Below are 12854 nucleotides of genomic sequence, written 5' to 3' on the forward strand. Positions count from 1 at the left end.
CCAACACCAGCAGCTGACACGGCACCCCAGACCATCACTGACTTTGGGTACTTGACACTGGACCTCTGGCATTTTGGCATTTCCTTCTCCCCAGTCTTTCTCCAGACTCTGGCACCTTGATTTCCGAATGACATGCAGAATTTGCTTTCATCCGAAAAAAGTACTTTGGACCACTGAGCAACAGTCCAGTGCTGCTTCTCTGTAGCCCAGGTCAGGCGCTTCTGCTGATGTTTCTGGTTCAAAAGTGGCTTGACCTGGGGAATGCGGCACCTGTAGCCCATTTCCTGCACACGCCTGTGCACGGTGGCTCTGGATGTTTCTACTCCAGACTCAGTCCACTGCTTCCGCAGGTTCCCCAAGGTCTGGAATCGGCCCTTCTCCACAATCTTCCTCAGGGTCCGGTCACCTCTTCTCGTGCAGCGTTTTCTGCCACACTTTTTCCTTCCCACAGACTTCCCACTGAGGTGCCTTGATACAGCACTCTGGGAACAGCCTATTCGTTCAGAAATTTCTTTCTGTGTCTTACCCTCTTGCTTGAGGGTGTCAATAGTGGCCTTCTGGACAGCAGTCAGGTCGGCAGTCTTACCCATGATTGGGGTTTTGAGTGATGAACCAGACTGGGAGTTTTAAAGGCCTCAGGAATCTTTTGCAGGTGTTTAGAGTTAACTCGTTGATTCAGATGATCAGGTTCATTGCTCGTTTAGAGACCCTTTTAATGATATGCTAATTTTGTGAGATAGGAATTTTGGGTTTTCATGAGCTGTATGCCAAAATCATCTGTATTAAGACAATAAAAGACCTGAAATATTTCAATTAGTGTGCAATGAATCTAAAATATATGAATGTTAAATTTTCATCATGACATTATGGAAAATAATGAACTTTATCACAATATGCTAATATTTTGAGAAGGACCTGTACAGTAATTAGCCAGTAAATAAGCAGACAATCAGACAACAGTCTGAGTATAGGTACACACATAAGCTGAAGGACTTGAAGTCTGGCTATTTGTGTTAAAGAGAAAGACCGCATGGATTATATCTCATTTACCCTCAATAAAGACTTCCTTTTGCTTTATATATGCTGCACATAAGACACCGTGTTTGAAATAAAGAGAAATCCGACAACTTGTGATAAAAATTGACATTACTTTCAACAACAAAGGAAAACGGTATAGCACAGGGCTCTATGAATAGAAAGTAATAGAAAAGAGGTGTATATTTAGGACAGAAAGAGTCAGAATTTTAAACCTGCACAGCAACATCAGTGCAAACACTTTCTTCTTTGGAAACTAAAGACAGCATATGTGACATTTTTTACTATGGCAAAGCATCCTGCCAAATTTTGCTCGTTTTGAACAATTGCATTCTACAAATGCACACACAGACAGCTGGGAGTTAGTCAGCTAGGTAATTACAGGAGGCCAGCCAGGCTGCAAACCAGCTTCGCCGCTGAAATGCTGATTGATTAAAAGAGATGACAGTGACAGGAAACAAAATGGTAAACCCCAGCAAATTTACCTCTCAAAGCATGAATGTCTCAGGTTTTATGGGAATCACTGCAGGTTCTATATAGTGAATGTGAGGACATTGTGGAAGACATCTTTTTCCCAACCTGTTCAAAGGCTTTTGTAAAAGTTAAAATTTAGAAATAATGTTATTAGTTGATTTTACTGTAAAAATAACTTTTATTATTGTAATAAAAAACACGATTAGGAATGAAGACCATAAATTAAAAATTAAAGCTTTTCCGAAGCTACAGAGCAAGAGAGAGTAAGATTTTTTTTTTCAGACACAAGATCTGTGTGGAACTTTGGCCATTTATAGCTAATAAATAGTAATTATACAAATGTATATGTTGAACCACCTTGTTCATTTTGTAGGCTTTATTTTTTGATTAACTTTTATGATATTCAAACCATTGTGAAAAAATTGCTATTTTATGGAAGATAAAGGAATTTTCTGATAGATGGGCTGATATCACAGAACAAATGACACGAGTATGATTTTATATTTAGCAGGGCCACCGCAATCTGGAGTCAGAATCACAAACACTGTATTGAATCCCAAGGGACAAACTGGGTTATATTACCCTTGCTTTCAAAGATGACATAGACAAAAGCCTAAGTCTAATTTTTATATTTCAGTGCCGAAGCTAAAACTGATAAAACTAACTGATAAATCTCTCCTTAAAAATTGAGAGTTTCTAAATGAACAGATATTTGAGATATGAGCTTAAACATGTTTTAAAAAGAAGTCATTTGATCATTATTGTAGATATTGTACATATTTCCTCCACCACTGTTGCTTGTGAACCAGCTGACACTCCTAGCTGCTGCAGCATAATCAAAGCAGCTCTGATAGTGACTCTATTGCTAAATTTGAAGACTTGGTAAAAATGAGACTTTCAGTATAGAATGACTCACATTTCTAGATAGAAAGAGGGCAATCTGTCAGTTTTTCACCCAAAGCTCAAAAATATACATGGTTTCGGCATTTCCATTAACTTGTGTTAAAAGCTGTGCAGTAATGCCTTTTACTGTTGTTTGCTGAAGTGTCACAAAGAAGCAAAAAGAAGAAATCTATAAGGGCCAAATACTTTGTCACAGCAATTTAAGGTCCAGAAAAAAATGTATTTATGGATTGAACTAAATAAACACATTAGTTGCACTCATTAAAGCTCCCTCAGTGTTAGACTTTAATGAACAACTTCAGCTAAAATTATGATCATGTGCACGTTAAAATGTTTATGATTGTAGTAGTTATACAAGGAACTGGCGTGAGATGGGTTTCCAAAAAATAAACTCATGAAAAAACCAAAAAATACTATTTCATGCTTCTTAGTGTTTTCAGAGCTGGCATTGTATCGACTTAACAGTGTTTCATTTTTGCATTTGGAGAAAAAACAGGCTGTGTGCCTTTTCCTCTTGAACAGCGGAGACGTCATTAAAAATAATTTGCCCTTCAGCTCTTTTGCTGCCGATCAACAGTTTTACTCTGGCACAGGCTGCTCACTTTCACCAAGCAGAGATTTAACAGCTTTTTTCTTTGAAACTTAACAGTGTGAGAAAAATGAATAGCCTAATAGCACATGCAGAAGCAGTTAACCACAATCCTGTTGGTGTTGTTCAAGAGTTGTTGCTAAAGTTGGGTAATTTTATGGGTCACAAACAGGGCAGGAAATTGACGTTTTCCACTGACTGTATATGGTGACTGGCCACATACAACCCCCTCACCTCTAAAAAAGAAAATCTAATCCTAACAGCCAGATGTCTTATGACCTTTCTGTTATATTTTATTTGAAAAAGAAAACTTTGGTTTCAATCTGGGATCCAGACCAGGATCGGATCCATAGCCAGAAAAGGAATGTGGCTAATGGTTACAACATAAATGTTTCACCCTGGATGACTTCCCAATGTACAATGGATGGTGTTTGAAAAACCTACATGTACAAAATTAACTATGTGAAATGTAATTTATATTTATGTATTTATGCGCTTTGGTTGCACATTATGGTCTATTTCTTCTGGATGTACAGTAACAAGTGATGCTGCCAAAGCACTGCAGCATTAATGAAACCATTAATCGACCTTTTTTCATTCATTTTTTTTGTTCTTCTTTCCACTTGTCAATAACATTGTTGCAGTTATTAGGTCAGTGTATTTTCCACATGCAGTCCTTTCCACATGTGGGACACTGACTGTAGGCTACAGGCATGATCGAGTTGCCTCTGGGCCAACACAGAGATCCAGTGGTATAATAGTGTCCCAAAGTGAAAATGTCACGACTCGTGTCTTGCTCATACTCCTGTCATACAATGGCCTGTTTGCCTTTCATTTCTATGGCAAAAGATAACATGCGGCTTTAAGTAAATAGAAACATGATTCTGACTTTCTGCACATGATACTGTAGCCTACACAGTTTTACCTCTAGGAAAGGCACAAATTTTAAAAATATTTCACCAATTTCAAAAAAATTCCCTAACATGAGCAGTGACACATATGCACCAATGCCATGAAAGATATTTATTAATATTTGCTATGACATTTGTGTATTTGTGCAAATGTCACAGCAATAACCTTGAAAGCTGTGTTTCGACAGTTAAACAATTTCCTAACAATGACCAACCGTTTGATGTCTTCCAGTCAGGCTTCCTCCTCACCACGGTACACAGACTGCTCTTGTCAAGCTGTTCAATGACATCCGTATAAATGTAGACTGTGGAACAACCACAGTGCTGGTATTATTGGAGCTTACTGCAGCATTCGACACTGTTGATCACTCCATTTTATTAGAGCGCCTGGAAAACTGGGTCGGCCTTTCTGGTACAGCACTCATTTGGTTTAAATCCTACTTGAAGGACAGGGACTTTTTTGTCAGTAGGTAACTTTACATCAGAGACCACAAAAATCACATGTGGCGTTCCCCAAGGATCCATCTTAGGACCCCTCCTGTTCAATATCTACATGTTCCCCCTAACTCAGATTTTAATAAACAACAACGTAAGTTATCATAACTATGCAGACAACACACAGCTATACGTTACAATATCACCAGGTGACTATGAACTTATTCAAGTGCTGGGTAAATGCTTAGAAGAAATCAATGCTTGGATGGGCCAAAATTTTCTTCAGCTGAATCAAAACAAAACTGAAGTAATAATCTTTGGACCAAAGGAACGTTTAAAAAAATGCATTAACTAACATTAGTGGGAAACATATGCCGCCTTGGTTGCAATGACACCAGAAGGAGTTTGATACAAATTCAAAATGACAGTCCACAAGATGTCATTGTCATGCAGGCACTCTTTCTACATTGATATAGATTCACTCATCTCAGCATTCGGCATGCTGAGATGAGTGAAGAATGAGTAAAAAATGAGAATGTGTAAAGACCATAGCACTTTTAGTCCTAAATGGTCAAGCAATCATTAAATATGTGGAAATAACCCTGATGTGACACCACAGCAAAAAATAACTTAGTCCTGACGCAGTAGCAGACTCAATTATTCATTACAATATGCACACAGAACAATGATCATAGATGTGACAAAATGTGATGATTCCGAAAATGTGCCTTTTTTTTACATTATAACCTAAGTAACAAGAAACAGCAACATAGAGAGAAAGATTAACAGTGTGATAGCAGTGTTAGTGTTCATGTTTAAAACCATGACTGGTTTCAAATTAATGACTATGAGACAAATTGCATTTTTAAAGTACAATTTCCCTAATACTTTACAAACATAGTTGACAAGTTGGCAGGATGTGTTTTTGGAATCAGCTACTTGTGCCTGGATGTTATATAAAAACATTTTGAAAATTGTCCAAGGTCTGGTTTTAATAAGAACTCTGCTCAGATTTGGTCTTTTCCTTGCAATCAGGGGGCCAGGATTATATGCGCCAATTCCTTAACTCAGTTTGTCATTTAAGTAAATGACGTGAACAGATGCATGAAATGCAGGTTTAAAAGTTCCTATAAAACACTTCACATCCAAAATTTCTACACTTCATTTTCGTCACGTGACAGGTGAAAAATAAACTATTAGACCACAGAAATGAGCCGCCAGGACTCCAATGGTCCTTTTCTGATGCTCCTAAAATGGATGTTTATACTGGCTGTGCACAGCCGCCTTGTTTATATGGTGTGTCAAGTCTGGACAGTACCGGGCTGTGATATCTGCACCAACACAGGTGACAGGACCTCAAAGCAACAACAAACTCGCACTTGCACTTTACCTGTAAAGCGCTTTGAGCGGTCTGTATGACCATTTACCATTTACCTTCAGCATGCTCAGACAAGCACAAAGCACAAGGGTGAAACATGAGTATAAGTGTCTGCACAGGTTAGGACAGCAAGCACGGACTGATGATCAGCTGAGACGGATCAGACAAGACAAAGGCCGGCAGAATTATTTTGCAACTCATCATTATTGTGTATACAGCAGCACTTTCTGTAACGGATATAAAACCAATAAGTGTCAGACAAAACAGGTCTTTAGGTGCACCTACATTTACTGTAAAAATTACAATTTTGTTTATCATCTTCCTATATTCTTATTTGACAGTTTTACATACTTAATTGTTAAGCAAGTATATGTTTTATATGTTCCAAAATACCTACCTTATATGGATCACTTAAAATTGTGCACTTGTGCACAAATTACACTTGTGGCTGTATGTAACATTCTGAAAGCAAAAAAAAAGATGCTGCTCATGGCCTCCAGGCCAGCAGGGGGTGCCAAAGAGCAATAGTGAAAAATAAAATGTCAAATTTGAAGTTGTTTGCCCGCTTCTAAATTGGTCTGAAAGTGGAAAAAAATGTAATACAATTATCAGTCCTAATCTAATCACACTGGTTTATTTCTTTTGCCTGTGTTTATTCTTGAGTCACATTTAAAGCACGCTAATAGATCTCTGTAAAATACAGATTTTTTTGTGTTTGCTTGCAAATGACAGGGGACAAATTACTGGTGCAGTTTTCCTTGACCTGAAAAAGGCTTTTGATACGGTGAATCATAATTGACCAATCTCAAGGCTTTCATTATTTAATTTCTCAGAACGCTCATTGTCTTGGTTTCAATCATATTTGAAAGATCGTGAACAGTGTGTTGTCATTAATAATAGTAAATCTGTCTTTTGTAAAATAGTAACAGGGATTCCACAAGGAACTATCCTAGGAACGGTCCTTTTTAGTCTGTATGTTAACAGTCTTCCTGAAATTTGTCCTGAAGTTAACCTGCAAATGTATGCTGATGACACCATTGTTTACACATCGGACAAGAGCAGTATTGTAGTTAGTGAAAAACTTCAGGACAGCCTGCAGAGATTATCCTCATGGCTAAATGACTCTTGTTTAACTCTCAATACAAAGAAAACAAAGTGTATTTGCTTTTCAATCAAGAAAACATCATTACAGTCCTTGAATATCCAGATCAATGGGGATCCTATCGAGCAAGTATCACAAGAAAAGTATTTAGGAATAATTCTGGATGCTCAGCTAAATTTTAGGAGCCATGTTGATAAAATCAGCAAAACTGTTAGATCAAATATAAATTGTTATAAAATTATTAGAAACTGTTTAACACTTCACTGTGCAGAGATGTTTTTGAACTCAATGATTCTCTCACATTTTTCATATGGAGCCACTGTCTGGTTTCAGACTGGTCAAACTATACTCAAACCATTAGCAAGTCTCTATAATCGGGCTTTAAAGGTTTTATATCAAAAGCCAATCAGATTCCATCATTGTCACATTTTGGCCAAATTCGGCATTTTAGACTTTACTAATTTTATAAATTATAATCTTTTAAAATTGATTTTTAAGTGTTTACATGGATATGCACCTACACCATTAAGCGATTGCATACAGAGACTGCAGGGCAATAGCAGATCTACCAGAGCAGCATCAGATGGAAATTGTAAGGTCCCCTTTCGAAGAACCACTTTTGCTCAAAGTGCTCTGTCCGTGAGAGGAACTGCAGATTGGAATTCACTTCCTGTTGATTTAAAGTCTGTAACCAGTTTTAGTACGTTCAAAAAACAAACAAAACTCTGTTTATGTCAAAAACAGAATTGTACCCATTTTTGATATTTTATGTTTCACTGTTGTTTGTTTGTTTGTAGATGTTGTCAACATTATGTTGTGCTATTTTAAATGATTATTACTTTAATTTTTAGAGGTACTTTAAAAAAAAAAAAAAAAAGCCCATCTAGGGACAAGTGCTGCGAATTAGCTGTTGCTATTGCACTATGACGCAAACATGGGACTGCTGTTTTGTTCAGTTGGTCTATGTCAATGTGTGTCTGTCCTTATCAAATAAACTTAAATAAATAAATAACCAGTTAAACTTTGAGAGTCAGCTCGTATATGTATTCAAAAGCTTTATGCCGGTGAGGACAGCCAAATTAAATTAGCAGTCTGAGAAAATAAACACAGTCTTCAAATTTGTGGAGTTTTCTCTACATATAAAGAGATTAATCCAACAGGTTAGCAAAACAAATGTTTACACAGGGTGTTTATTTAATTGGTTTTCTTGTAAACCATGAAACTACTGGTTCTTTGAGGGCAGGTGAGTGATATCGTCCTAACTGGAAGTGGGCACCTGATTTAAATCCTGCTCAGGGCCCCGTACAATCTTTGGCTGGCCCTGCCGACACTACATTTGAAAGACCCAATATTTCCTTTGGCGCAGATTCTGAAAGTTTGCATCTTTCCAGATCAGGTCCTTTGGCTAAAACAAAAAAGCTATGATGTTTACCAAAAATTTGTAACCTTTTTATAGCCTTTCTTCTGACTATCTGCAAGCAGAAATCCAGCAAAGTGTACTGATGCTAAACCTCTTTCACAACTCCTGACCTCCTTCTCATTTTCCTGCTTTCGCTCTTCCTTCTGATGAGCGAGATGCATAATAATTTTGTCATCTTGGCTGCTGAATTTGGGTCAACATTTTTCCACAGCCGGCTGGACCAAGAATCTACGCCAGAGGCTGAAAAAAGACTCACTCTCCGCTGTCTGTGTGTGTGAAAGGATTCAGGCTGACAAATATATCATTCATCTATTTCTGCCTGCAATGTAAAATCAGACTAATTGTGGTCTGGTTCAGTGTTTTGCCATTTTATTTAAGGAATCAGAAATTATCCTTTTAGTAACTTACAGTTTCTTCAAAACCTGTATATACCTGTTGAACTTTTTCACATTTTGTCACATTATGACCAAATGTACTTTATTGGTGTTTTATGTAGTAAACAAACACAAATTAGCACATAAATGTGAAGTGGAAGGAAATGCAGGCATTTATTTTATTTCGTACAATTCAGAATCAGAAAAATGCGGCAAGACATTGTTAAGCTACATTTCACTGTAGCTAAAAGTCTCTCAAGAGGCTACACATTTTGCCAAGTCTTCTTTGCAAAATAGCTCAAGTTAAGGCAAAGTGGATGGAGAGCGTCTGTAAACATAATTCTATAAGATTGGTAATTGGATTGTGGCCCAGACTGTGACCGGGCCAGTTTAACTGTTGAATGTGATCTAAACCATTCCAGTGTAGTTCTGGCTAGATGTTTTGGGTTGTTGTCATGCTGTAAGGTGAACCTCCACCCCAAGCCTTTTGCAGCCTCTAACATGCTTTCCTCTAGGTTTGCCATGTTTTTAACTCCATTTAACAGCCCATCAACTCTGAAGAGCTTTTCTGTCCCTGCTGTGGAAAAGCATCCCCACAGCATGATGTGGCCCCAACCGTGTTATATGCTGAGTATGGTATGTTAAGGGGAATGTGCATCCGCCACATGTAACTCTCATCTGTCTCATGTGATCAGAGCACCGTTTTCCAGATGTTTGCCCCATCCCCTGGTAGCTCTAGCTAAATGTTTAGAATGTATATGCTGCAAACTAGGTTGAAAAAGGGCGGGTATACATATTTTTGCAAACCACTGTAGCTGTTCATTTCTAGTACAAAGGCTATTACTAAATTCATTTTTCTGTTATTTTCAGTCAGAAGTGAATATGTTAAGGAACTAATTATGGCCAATGTGTCTCTCTGACAGACAATCTAGCTTACAGCCAGGTACTTAATCAAGCAGTGCTTTAGTGTGAGGACAGGCGGCGTGTCAGAACCAACTTCAGACTGAAACATCTGCCACCCTAACTCGCTTCTCAAACTGTATACTGTTATGGTAATGTAATATTTATAAAAGCATTAAAGGGTCTTGAGAATGTGTTTGACTCATTATGAGGGACATTTTTTCTGCTGCTCTCATTAAATCTTTCAGTTTAAAAACCCCTCTGCATGGCAATTAAACCAGCGTAATGCCTTTACATTATACAGTCGTTGTCCATTAATTTCAGTAATGTGATACAAGTGCTGATTTAATTCGTAAGGGTGTTAATATGCAGAGCCTGGAGTAATCCGATGGACGCCTCAGCATCTAACTTGCATAGTTTACAGTATCTTTGCAAAAAAGCAATATGAACTTAATTTGCTTGAAAATGTGCCTTTATTGCCATCTAGAGGACATTAGTAGGTAACACATTAGCCAGAAAAATTTCTGTAAGCCATACCTCACACTTGTGCGAAGTGGGCAACCACACAGGGCCTCGTCATACTAGGGGACCTCAAGCTTTTTTTATGTAAATGCATTTTTTACATATTGTGTTTTTCCGTCAAGGACACATAAAAAATGTAAAAGAAAATCCAACAAATTTAGCGGGTTTTTCATTGTGGCTATGTCATTACGCCTCCCTGAAGAAAGAGGTGGGAACCAGACCTGTCAGCTGCAAGAGAACTCCACCGATTTTGCAAGCACGAATTGGGTTCTTAGAAAAAGAAAACATTTAAAAAGGAGGAATTTAATAAGTGACTATGGGGATCACTGGATAAATTTATCAGCACTTCCAGAGATGTGGTGGCTGAGCTGATGCCCAAAGCTAGCCATCTGAATATGCTAATGTGGTGGAACCAATTAGCATCACCCTCACTGGCGCAGTGCTAGAGCCTAGCGGGCTTCAACAACAGAAGGACTGAAACGTGGGCCCTGAGGATGAAGCCCTGATAAAGAGCATTGCTCCGACAGTGAAGTCCCGCCGCATCTTGCAGATCTTAACGTTCCCAGCAGTTGGTCTGTGCACTTGGATACCAAAACATTTGATTTACTTGTGGAAAAGGGACCACTTAAGGTCTCCAACTTTGATTTCCCTGTGAATTAAGAAAAAATAAATTTTTCTGATATATTTTTCTGTTCTATGTAAGAAAGTTGCCCAATGGTGAAAAAGCTTGCAGAGATTGGCTTGTCTGTATTTTGCTTTTGTGACAAAGTGTTTAACAAGAGTGCAAGTCGACCAAAATGAGCTAATAATGGCAGTAATGATTGAAGACATTTGAGTACTCTGTTGAAACAACACGAAACGTCCCCTGATCATATCGCACATAATGGATGGAGACCAAACGAAGATTTGAAACACACACAGCTCTACACGAGTCACATCAAAGAGAGATAAACAGAGAAAAAGCACATTGGCAGGACGTTTTAACATGCATTTTAGCGGCTGTTCAGTATTTGAGCATAATTTGGCATTTCGAGGGGCAAATTCAAAGCTTTATAATGACAACAATTTCTCAATTAATCCCAAATTTTTGGGATAAATGGGGACGATTGCCAAATTTGATCCCACTATGCAAGAACATGTCAGGTGCATAAAAAGTAAGCAAACTTATGCACATTATCTAGGACCTCGGATCCAAAATTTGTTAATTTCTCTTATGGCCACAAACGTCAAAAACTCTATTGTGAATCTTTTGTTATTATGAAAGTTTTGTCAATATGACATCATTAGAAGTGGATGTAAAGTGGATGTAAAAGTGGATGTAAAAGAACATCTCATTGACTTCATCCCAGTAAACGACCAAACTGGAAAGAGACTATCAAATGCACTACTGGCGGAACTGGAGGCCCTTGGACTGAATATAAATGACTATCGTGGCCAAGGATATGATATTGGAGGAAATATAAAGTGACAAAATCAGAAATACATTCTGCGTCTCAATCCCCGGGCTTCATGCCATGCGGTTGCCACAACCTGAATTTAACAATGTCATTTTTTGGTATTGTATGACTTTATACCATATTTGTTACCTCTCCTAAATGGTGGAAAATACTCAAAGCAAAAATTCAGAATCTCACGGTTAACCCTCTGTCTGAAACAATGTGGAAGTGACGGGTAGAGAGTGTAAAAGCAATACGCTATCAAACAAGTGACATTAAGGATGCTTTACTCCTCGTGTCAGAGGACAGTAACGACCCCAAAATTAAAAGTCAAGTCATGTCGGTGGCTAATGAAATGCAAAGCTTTGAATTTATCATTTCCATGGTGATATGGTATGATGTCTTGTTTGCTGTGAACACCATCAGTAAGACACTCCAGTCAAAAGACATGCAGTTTGGCGGGGCCTTATCGCAGCTATATGGATTCATTGACTTCATGCAAAAATACAGAAACACTGGATTTCTGTCTGCAAAAGGTACTACAACAGAGATTGCTTCTGATATGGACACTGAACCTGTAATAAAAGCAGCACGACGAGTGAAATGCAAACGAAAGCAAATGAAAATATTCCAGACCCAGAGTAGGTGTATATATCGGGCTATTTTAATGTGATAGCGGACCAGGCCCTCACTGCTCTCCATAACCACTTTAAACAAATGGAGTTTGACAGAATGTTTGGATTTCTTTTTGATGTGACCAAGCTGCGTGCAATGGAGGAGACTGGACTGCAAAGGCAGTGCATGAGATTAAGTGATGCTCTGAGCACGTCTGAAACGCAGGATATAAAAGCATACTATAGAGTTACTGTGCAGTGAATACGTTGTGTATAGTTATAATGAAAATGAAAAGTGTTATATTGAACCTCTGAGAATTCTGTAAGGAGGAGTAAATTAGCAAAAATGTGTTTTAGTACATTAAAAAAGAAAATACCTTATGTTTACTTGTTTCTATCGCTTAGACAAAAATGTGGCTTGGCTTAAATAGTTGCTCATAAGAAAATTCATGGTATTTGGCTAATGTAAGCAAAAAAGTATTGAACGTGTCAAGATAATTAGACTAGATTAAACTTAATTCCTAGGTGTGACAATTATACTGAAAACAAATCAAAAGTATTTTGGTTTTATCCAAAGCATTATTGATAAATGAAAAATATATTTTCATTCTTAGGTTATCTAAAACCTGCTCCCTGACCTGCCAGCTGCGCTCCTTGGTCTTCATGGTGCTTTTTGTTAACTAATGTTCTCTAACAAACCTCTGAGGCCTTCGCAGAACAGCTGCATTTGTGGTGAGAGCAAATTACAAGCGGGTGGACTT

The sequence above is a fragment of the Girardinichthys multiradiatus genome, chromosome 17, assembly GCF_021462225.1.
Source record: "Girardinichthys multiradiatus isolate DD_20200921_A chromosome 17, DD_fGirMul_XY1, whole genome shotgun sequence".
Lineage (NCBI taxonomy): Eukaryota > Metazoa > Chordata > Actinopteri > Cyprinodontiformes > Goodeidae > Girardinichthys > Girardinichthys multiradiatus.